We start from the raw sequence: 10,925 nt of genomic DNA, 5'->3' as shown, positions 1-10,925 counted from the left end.
CCTAGCATACTACTCGCCAATGTCAGTCTCTTGACAATAAGGTTGATGAAATCCGAGCACGGTAGCATTCCAGAGAGACATCAGGGATTGCAACGTGCTCTGCTTCACGGAAACATGGCTAACTCAAGGGACGCTGAACGGAGTGCGGTGCAGCCAGCTGGTTTCTCCATGCATCGCGCCGACAGAAACAAACATCTTTCCGGTAAGAAGAGGGGCGGGGGGTATGCCTTATGATTAACGAGAATGGTGTGACCATCATAATAACACACAAGAACTCAAGTCGTTCTGTTCACCTGATCTAGAACTCCTCACAATCAAATGTCGACCGCATTATCTACCAAGGAATCTCGTCAATTCATAATCACAGCCGTATACATTCCCCCCCAAGCAGACACATCGATGGCCCTGAACGAACTTTATCTGACTCTTTGTAAACTGGAAACCACACACCCTGAGGCTGCATTCATCGTAGCTGGGGATTTTAACAAGGCTAATCTAAAAACAAAAACTCCCTAAATTCTATCAGCATATCGATTGTGCTACCAGGGCTGGAAAAACACTGGACCATATGCTACACTAATTTCCGCGACGCTTACAAGCCCTCCCCGCCCCCCTTTCGGAAAAGCTGACCACGACTCCATTTTGTTGATTCCTGCCTACAAACAGAAACTCAAACAACAAGCTCCCGCGCTCAGGTATGTTCAACGCTGGTCCGACCAATCTGAATCCACGCTTCAAGACTGCTTCGATCACGCGGATTGAATATTTCCGCATCGCGTCCAACAACAATATTGACGAAAATATGCTGATTCGGTGAGCGAGTTCATTAGGAAGTGCATGACGATGTCGTACCCACAGCAACGATAAAAACATTCCCAAACCAGAAACCGTGGATTGACGGCAGCATTCGCGTGAAACTGAAAGCGCGAACCACTGCTTTTAACCAGGGCAAGGTGACCGAAGCATGACCGAATACAAACAGTACTATTCTCTCCGCAAGGCAATCAAACAGGCTAAAGTCTCAGTACAGAGACAAAATCGAGTCGAAATTCAACAGCTCAGACACAAGAGGTATGTGGCAGGTCTACAGTCAATCACGGATTACAAAAAGAAAACCAGCCCCGTCGAGGACCAGGATGTCTTGCTCCCAGACAGGCTAAACAACTTTTTGCCCGCTTTGGGACAATACAGTGCCACTGACACGGCCCCTACCAAAACCTGCGCTCTCCTTCACTGCAGCCGAGGTGAGTAAAACATTAAACGTGTTAACCTCGCAAGCTGCAGGCCCAGACGGCATTCCCAGCCGCGTCCTCAGAGCATGCGCAGACCAGCTGGCTGGTGTGTTTACGACATATTTCAATCAATCCTTATCCCAGTCTGCTGTTCCCACATGCTTCAAGAGGGCCACCATTGTTCCTGTTCCCAAGAAAGCTAAGGTAACTGAGCTAAACGACTATCGCCCCGTAGCACTCACTTCCGTCATCATGAAAGTGCTTTGAAGACTAGTCAAGGACCATATCACCTCCACCCTACCGGACACCCTAGACCCACTCCAATTTGCTTACCGACCCAATAGGTCCACAGACGACGCAATCGCAACCACACTGCACACTGCCCTAACCCATCTGGACAAGAGGAATACCCATGTGAGAATGCTGTTCATCGATTACAGCTCAGCATTTAAACACATAGTACCCTCCAAACTCGTCATCAAGCTCGAGACCCTGGGTCTCGACCCCGCCCTGTGCAACTGGGTCCTGGACTTCCTGAGACGGCCGCCCCCAGGTGGTGAGGGTAGTAACAACATCTCCACCCCGCTGATCCTCAACACTGGGGCCCCACAAGGGTGCGTTCTGAGCCTCTCCTGTACTCCCGGTCACCCACGACTGCGTGGCCATGCACGCCTCCAACTCGATCATCAAGTTTGCGGATGACACTACAGTGGTAGGCTTGATCACCAACAACGACGAGACGGCCTACAGGGAGGAGGTGAGGGCCCTCGGAGTGTGTGTGTCAGGAAAATAACCTCATACTCAACGTCAACAAAACAAAGGAGATGATTGTGGACTTCAGGAAACAGCAGAGGGAGCACCCCCCTATCCACATCGACGGGTCAGTAGTGGAGAAGGTGGAAAGTTTTAAGTTCCTCGGTGTACACATCCACGGACAAACTGAATTGGTCCACCCACACAGACAGCGTTGTGAAGAAGGCGCAGCAGCGCCTCTTCAACCTCAGGAGGCTGAAGAAATTCGGCTTGTCACCAAAAGCACTCACAAACTTCTACAGATGCAACATCGAGAGCATCCTGTGCGGGCTGTATCACCGCCTGGTACGGCAACTGCTCCGCCCACAACGTAAGGCTCTCCAGAGGGTAGTGAGGTCTGCAGAACGCATCACCAGGGGCAAACTACCTGCCCTCCAGGACACCTACACCACCCGATGTCACAGGAAGGCCATAAGATAGCATCCAAGGACAACAACCACCCAAGCCACTGCCTGTTCACCCCGCTATCATCCAGAAGGCGAGGTCAGTACAGGTGCATCAAAGCAGGGACCGAGAGACTGAAAAACAGCTTCTATCTCAAGGCCATCAGACTGTTAAACAGCCACCACTAACATTTAGCGGCCGCTGCCAACATACTGACTCAACTCCAGCCACTTTAAAAATGGGAATTGATGGAAATTATGTAAAAATGTACCACTAGCCACTTTAAGCAATGCCACTAATACAATGTTTTACATACCCTACATTACCCATCTCAATGTATATACTGTACTCTATATCATCTACTGCATCTTGCCATCTTTATGCAATACATGTACCACTAGCCACTTTAAACTATGCCACTTTATGTTTACAATACCCTACAGTACTCATCTCATATGTATATACCGTACTCTATACCATCTACTGCATCTGCCAGCCGTTCTGTACCACCACTCATTCATATATTTTATGTACATATTCTTTATCCCTTCACACTTGTGTGTGTGTGTAAGGTAGTAGCGTGGAATTGTTAGGTTAGATACTGTTGGTTATTACTGCATTGTCGGAACTAGAAGCACAAGCATTTCGCTACACTCGCATTAACATCTGCTAACCATGTGTATGTGACTAATAAAATTTGATTTGATTTGATTGATTTGATTTAAAGACAGACAATTTAACAGACATAATCCCATCAAATTGAGTGCACTGAGTTCTATCAGACAGGGAGTTAGCAAACCATGCAAATTGCATGCTCTGAAAGACCTACACTCGACAATCTCTGCCTTAGTATAGCATGATCAACTGTATCAAAAGCCTTAGAGAGATCAATAAAAAGTGAGACACAGTCCTGTTTTTTTGTCAAGGGCTTCAGTGATATCATTTAAAACCTTCATGGCTGTGGTAATTGTGCTATGCTTCTTCCTGAAGCCCGATTGGTACATTGATAAAATAGAGTAAGTAAATAAAAACTATTTTAGCTGTTCACTCACAAGGGTTTCAAGTGTTTTCACCAGGGGTGACAGCTTTGAGATTGGCCTATAATTATTTAAAAGATTTTGATCTCCCCCTWTTAAAAGTGGTAGTACAAATGCTGATATCCAGATCTTTGGAATTTCATTACAGTCCAGGGTTAGATTGAACAGATATGTAAGTGGTTCAGCTATGAAATCAGCTGCCAGATTTAAAAAGCAGGGATCCAAAAGATCAGGACCTGCAGGCTTTCTCTGATCTAAGGGTTTCAGGGCTTTATGTACCATCTGCACTGAGAATGGCAAAAAGCTAAAAGTTTGACCAGCTCTCACTGGTTCATCCACACAGGGTTGTACAGAGACAGAGAACACTGAATCAAACAGTCTACCAGATGATACAAAGTGCTCATTGAAACAATTCAGCATTTCAGTTTTGTCATATATAGCAACAGAGTCCTTCAAAACACATGACGGTAATTCATTAACATTACTGTTACCAGACATAGACTTAATAACCTTCCAAAACTTTCTAGGGTCATTCAGGTTATCAGTGGTAACAGACGTAAAATATTCAGACTTGGCCTTCCTGAGAAGAAAAGAACACTTGTTTCGTGACTGCCTAAAAAATAAGCCAATCAGCATCAGAACATGATTTCCTTGCTTTAGCCCAGGCTAGATTACGGTCGTGAATAATACAAGACAGCTCAGAAGAAAACCATGGATTATCTTCTTATGGCTGAAGGGGCAGTATTGAGTAGCTTGGATGAAAGGTGCCCATATCAAACGGCCTGCTCCTCAGTCATAGTTGCTAATATTTGCATATTATTATTAGTATTGGATAGAAAACACTCAAAAGTTTCTAAAACTGCTTGAATTATGTCTGTGAGATTAACAGAACTCATATTGGCAGGCAAAATCCTGAGTTGAAATCAAAACAGGAAGTCAGAAATCTGAGCTTGTCTGTATTCACCAGAGTCCCTAATGAAATCCCCTTGAAATATGAATGATTGTGCACTGCCTAGGGGTTCCACTAGATGTCAACCATCAATATAAATTAYAATGAGACTTCTATGRTGTTGTGGGWRWSAATGAKAGCAGAATCAGTCAGGTGTCYRKCARKCAGCCATTTTCTGATCATGCTTATTCCTCATGGTAGTCACTTGCGTTCCATTGCTCACGAAGACAAGAAAGAATACTCCGGTTGGAACTTTATTGAAGCTATATGTTAAAAACATCCTAATGATTGATTCTGTACTTAGTTTGAAATGTTTCTTCGACCGGTAATATCACTTTTTGAAGTTTTTGTCCGATATAACGCTGACCAGAATTAGCGTTTGGATATGTATACCAGACGCGCTAACAAAAGAAGGTATTTGGACATTAATAATGGATTTTTTCGAACAAAACAAACATTTATTGTGGACCTGGGATTCCTGGAGTGCTTTCTGATGTAGATCATCAAAGGTAAGGGAATATTATCATGTATTTCTTTGTTTATGTTGACGCCATTTTGCGGCTGTGGTGTTTTACTTTTGAGCGCCGTCTCAGATTATAGCGTGCGTTTCTTTTTCCGTAAAGTTTTTTTGAAATCTGACACAGCGGTTGCATTAAGGAGAGGTATATCTATAATTCCATGTTTATAATTTGTATTATCATCTATATTTGATGAGTATTTCTGTTGAAACGATGTGGCTATGCAAAGTCACTTGATGTTTTTGCAACTAGTGAATCTAACGCCTCAATGTAAACTCAGATTTTTTGAAGATAAATATGAATTTAACCAAACAAAACATGTGGAAACTACCTGGAAATTCTTTCATTATGTTTTTTTCCAAAGTGTAACATGAAGTCCTATGAGTGTCATCTGATGAAAATAATCGAAGGTTAGTGATTAATTTTATCTCTATTCTGGTTTTTGTGAAGCTATCTTTAGCTGGAAAAAATGGCTGTGATTATTGTGGTTTTGTGGTGACCTAACATAATTGTTTGTAGTGCTTTCGCTAAAAAGCCTATTTGAAATCGGACACTTTGGTGGGATTAACAACAAGATTACCTTTAAAATGATATAAGACACATGAATGTCTGAGGAATTTTAATTATGAGATTTCTGTTTTTTGAATTTGGCGCCCTGCACTTCGACTGGCTGTTGTCATATCGATCCCGTTAACGGGACTGCAGCCATAAGAAGTTATCCCGCCCTTTAACCCTGAACCTGCGGAATGGGGCATGTTTGTTTACAATTTGGAAAAAAACATAATGAAAGAATTTCCAGGTAGGTTCCACATAAGTGGAAGATAAGATAAGATAAGCTCAATCTTGCTCCAGTCAAAATAAAACAAATCATGGAGAAAAGCCTGCTCATTAAAATACTTCAAATTTCTCTTACGAATAAAACGTGGGTTTGTCTTAGGAACCTTAGTATTTCTAACAGCAACAACAGCACAATGTTCACTTAAATCATTACAAAAAACACCAACCGCAGAATATTTATGTGGAACATTTGTCAATATAAAATCAATCAGGGTAGATTTATCTGGGCATTTAAGAAATGTAATAAGTAAATAAAAACATGCACGCAGCAGATATACTGCACACAGCAAAAATCCAATGGCAAATAGCAGTGAGATAAATAATGATGTTTTAATCGTTTCGGATTTGTGTGAACATAAAAAATATGATTTTTTTTGGTCATTTTCTAAGGTGCCTAAAGGCACATTATGGGGGCAGACATGTAGGTTTGAGCTGACTCACCCTCTTGCTTTTCTCCAGAAGGAACTTGCGATCCATCAGTGGGTGATTCCTGGAAAAGATAGATTTAATTAAAAAAACATTGATTTGTATCATTGCGTCAAATGAAGTATGTGTTTTAACACAGAAAAGTCCCCCTATATTTTTTTATTTCACCTTTTTTTAACCAGGTAGGCCAGTTCAGAACAAGTTCTCATTTACAACTGCGACCTATGTATTGGCATGGTAGATACACAGGGATGTGCAGTGTTACTACAATGTGGATACAGTTGCACAACTGTGCTGTTTGTGTAATTATAATGTATACATGCTGTAATTGCACCAATGGAACGAACAAACAAATCTGTTTTGAAACATATTATATTAATAGTGATACACCTAAAGATACGTAGCTCAAACAATATTGTATTTCTCTGACATGCTAAATATCGCCTTGTGAACAATTTGTGAAGTATTTGAAGTTTATTTACTGGCATCTTACCTCTGATGTTACATTTGGAGTTTCCAAGCAATCTTGTTTTTCCAGACTACAGCAAAATACCAAGAGGACACTAAAGTACCAAACTGTCTTTGGTGAGGCCATATCTGTATGAATATAGCATAAGATATACAAAACAAAACATCATACTGTCAATATTACACATTTTAGATTTTTTCCCCCAATGGAATACCATATGGTGTGCAGATTGTGAGATAGCATGGTTGCCAAAAAAATTATACGAAAAAACACAACTAAACAAGCACCAATTATGGTGACAGCTGAGGTATTTTTGGTCTGTTTTCCTGATTATGTTACTTATTAATATTCATTAACCTGATTGGAATGCTAAGAAGAAAATTGTTGCGGTCTGATGAAGAAGGAAACATATGACTGAACAAATGGTTGGTCACATCTCTGCTGAATTTTGGTGAATATTTTAACTTGTCTTTTCTGTACATACTGATCCAATCGCAATAAATGTAATTTAATCTGAAATTCATGCTCAAAACGATGCACATAGCATGCACTCCTGGATCTGTAGAATACATACAGTTGAAGACGTAAGTTTACATACACTTAGGTTGGAGTCATTAAAACTCGTTTTTCAACCACTCCACAAACGTCTTGTTAACAAACTATAGTTTTGTCCAGTCAGTTAGAACATCTACATTGTGCATGACACAAGTAATTTTTCCAACAATTGTTTACAGACAGATTATTTCACTTACAATTCACTGTATCACAATTCCAGTGGGTCAGAAAATGATGTCATGGCTTTAGAAGCTTCTGTTAGGCTAATTGACATAATTTGAGTCAATTGGAGGTGTACCTGTGGATGTATTTCAAGGCCTACCTTCAAACTCAGTGCCTCTATGCTTGACATCATGGGAAAATCAAAAGAAATCTGCCTAGACCTCAGAAAAAAATGGTAGACCTCCACAAGTCAGGTTCATCCTTGGGAGCAATTTCCAAACGCCTGAAGGTACCACGTTCATTTGTACAAACAATAGTACGCAAGTATAAACAGCCGTCATACCGCTCAGGAAGGAGACGCTTTCTGTCTCCTAGAGATTAACGTACTTTTGTGTGAAAAGTGCAAATCAATCCCAGAACAACAGCAAAGACCTTGTGAAAATGCTGGAGGAAACAGGTACAAAAGTATCTATATCCACAGTAAAACGAGTCCTATATCGACATAACCTGAAATGCCGTCCAGCAAAGAAGAAGCCACTTCTCCAAAACGGCCATAAAAAAAGCCAGACTACGGTTTGCAACTGCACATGGGGACAAAGATTGTACTTTTTGGAGAAATGTCCTCTGGTCTGATGAAACAAAAATAGAACTGTTGGCCATAATGACCATCGTTATGTTTGGAGGAAAAAGGGGGAGGCTTGCAAGCCAAAGAACACCATCCCAACCGTGAATCACGGGCGTGGCAGCATCATGTTTTGGGGGTGCTTTGCTGCAGGAGGGACTGGTGCACTTCACAAAATAGATGGCTTCATGAGGGAGTAAAATTATGTGGATATATTGAAGCAACATCTCAAGACATCAGTCAGGAAGTTAAAGCTTCCTGACTGCAAATGGGTCTTCCAAATGGACAGTGACCCCAAGCATACTTCCAAAGTTGTGGCAAAATGGCTTAAGGACAACAAAGTCAAGGTATTGGAATGGCCATCACAAAGCCCTGACCTCAATCCTATAGAACATTTGTGGGCAGAACTGAAAAAGCGTGTTCGAGCAAGAAGGCCTACAAACCTGACTCAGTTACACCCGCTCTGTCAGGAGGAATGGGCCAAAATTCACCCAACTTATTGTGGGAAGCTTGTGGAAGGCTACCCGAAACATTTGACCCAAGTTAAACAATTTAAAGGCAATGCTACCAAATACTAATTGAGTGTATGTAACCTTCTGACCCACTGGGAATGTGATGAAAGAAATTAAAGCTGAAATAAATCATTCTCTCTACTGTTATTCCGACATTTCACATTCTTAAAATAAAGTAGTGATCCTCACTGATCTAAAACAGGGAAAATTTACTGGGATTAAAAGTCAGGAATTGTGAAAAACTAAGTTTAAATGTATTTGGCTAAGGTGTATGTAAACTTCCGACTTCAGCTAAGATATGAGAAAGATTACTTATTTTAATAATTGTGACACAGTGTCACAAGCATCATATGTTATCTAAGAGTCCTTAATTTACTCTTCTGTATTCACATTGTTAAACCTTGAACAAATATTACATTTCTATTTATACCTGAACCCTGTGAAAGGTCATACTTAAAAATGAACTCAGTCAAATAATTTCCATAATTTCAATATAAAATGTGAAAAGTACATTTATTATCTTACCTCTCCGACTCTCTAAATTGACTTCTCAAGGAAGGGCAAAAAGGTTTCTGTGTGTCTCTTGCCGATTTGCCACTGTACTCTGATTCAGAAGGGTTGGGTTAATTGCGGAAGAGACATTTCAGTTGAATGCATTCAGTTGTACAACTGACTAGATATTGCCCTTGCCCTTTCCCTTTCCACATTTCACATCAAAACATTTGATTAAATATAATAAAGGCACTCACCTCCTTGTCCTTGAACTGTGAGATTATAGTTGAGTCAGAATCTTGATTAGAATCCAAAAATGTGATCATATTAATCCTGTGCTAGCCTCTCTACACTGGAATCCTATTAAGGCTAGGGCTGATTTCAAGGTTTTACTGCTAAACAACAATGCATTACATGGACTAACTCTCTCTCCGATTTGGTCCTGCAGTACATACCTACACATACATTATGGTCACAAGACGCAGGACTTATTCGTCCAAGAATTTCAAAGCAAACAGCTGGAGGCAGGGCTTTCTCCTATAGAGCAACATTTTTATTGAATGGTCTGCCGATCCATGTGAGAGATGCAGACTCGGCCTCAACCTTTAATCATTTATTGAAGACTGATCTCTTTAGTCGGTCCTATGATTGAGTGTAGTCTGGCCCTGAGGTGCAAAGGTGAAAGACAAGGCAGTGGAGTGACGAACAACCCTTGCTGTCTCTGCCTGGCCGACTCCCCTCTCTCCACTGGGATTCTCTGCCTCTGATCCTATTTTGGAAGCTGAGTCACAGGGTTTCTAGTTGTCTCCCATGCCGTCCCTGGGAGGGGTGCATCACGTTGTGCCAGGATTTTTTGCTGTACACAACTTGAGTGGGTTGAGTCACTGAAGTGATCTTCCTGTCCACCCTGTCTCAGTCTCCAGTATCTCTGCTGCAATAGTCTATGTGCCACGGGGCTAGGATCAGTCTATACTATTGTGTGTAATTATCCTGTCTTATCTGGTGTTCTGTGTGATCTTAAGCATACTCTCTATAATTCTCACTTCTCTCTCTCTCGCTCTCTCTCTTCTACCAGAGGACCTGAGCACTAGGATTCTTCAGGACTACCTGGCCTGACAACCCCTGGCTGTCTCTGTCCCCAGTCCACCTTGTCTTGCTGCGGATCCAGTTTCTTCTGTTCTGCCTGCGGCTATGGAACCCTGACCTGTTCACCGGACATGCTAACTTGCTATTTTGACCCTCTGTCTCCCTCTCCCTCTCCACCACAACTGTTGTCTCGACCTCTGAATGCTTGGCTATGAAAAGACAAATTACATTTACTTCTGAGGTGTTAACCTGTTGCACCCTCTATAACCACTGTGATTGTTATTTGACCCTGCTCGTCATCTATGAACGTTTGAACATCTTGAAGAAAGATCTGGCCTTGTACTCTCCACAGCCAGAAGGTTTCCTAGGTTTCTGCCTTTCTAGGGAGTTTTTCCTAGAATTCCCTTTGGGATTTTAGGCTGAGTTTCTGTAGAGGCACTTTATGACATCTGCTGATGTAAAAGGCCTTTATAAAAATAMATTTGATTGATTCATTGATCGATCTCGGGAAAAGTGCATGAATAGGCTTTTGTAGTCTAAATTCCAAGTTATGTCTTCCAATGCTGCAACTTCTGTCGGCATCCAAAGACTATCCAACTTGCTTGGTGGTAAGGATGACAGCAGTGGTGCAGTCTATGGCGATACGGATATCACTTATTATTGATTTAGCGCAGCGGTCTAAGGCACTGCATCTCAGAGCTAAAGGCATCACTACAGACCCTGGTTTGATTCCAGGCTGTATCACAACTGGCTGTGATTGGGAGTCCCATAGGGCAGTGCACAATTAGCCCAGCGACATGTGGGTTAGGGCTTGGCCGGGGTAGGCCATCA

The 10,925-nt window shown here is 41.8% G+C and overlaps 1 long non-coding RNA gene across 1 annotated transcript; it reads right to left on the bottom strand.

The window, feature by feature from the left end:
* Positions 1-6,211: 6,211 nt before the first annotated feature.
* Positions 6,212-9,112, bottom strand: LOC111972639 (uncharacterized). The gene is made up of 3 exons (XR_002878496.2): positions 9,042-9,112; positions 6,690-6,793; positions 6,212-6,260 (listed from the first exon to the last, which is right to left on the bottom strand). It is a non-coding gene; the product is annotated as an uncharacterized lncRNA (long non-coding RNA).
* Positions 9,113-10,925: the final 1,813 nt, after the last annotated feature.

The sequence above is a fragment of the Salvelinus sp. IW2-2015 genome, linkage group LG14, assembly GCF_002910315.2.
Source record: "Salvelinus sp. IW2-2015 linkage group LG14, ASM291031v2, whole genome shotgun sequence".
In the NCBI taxonomy this organism is placed as follows: domain Eukaryota; kingdom Metazoa; phylum Chordata; class Actinopteri; order Salmoniformes; family Salmonidae; genus Salvelinus; species Salvelinus sp. IW2-2015.
Note: the sequence above shows the minus strand (reverse complement) of the source record. Positions and strands in the feature narration are given on the sequence as shown.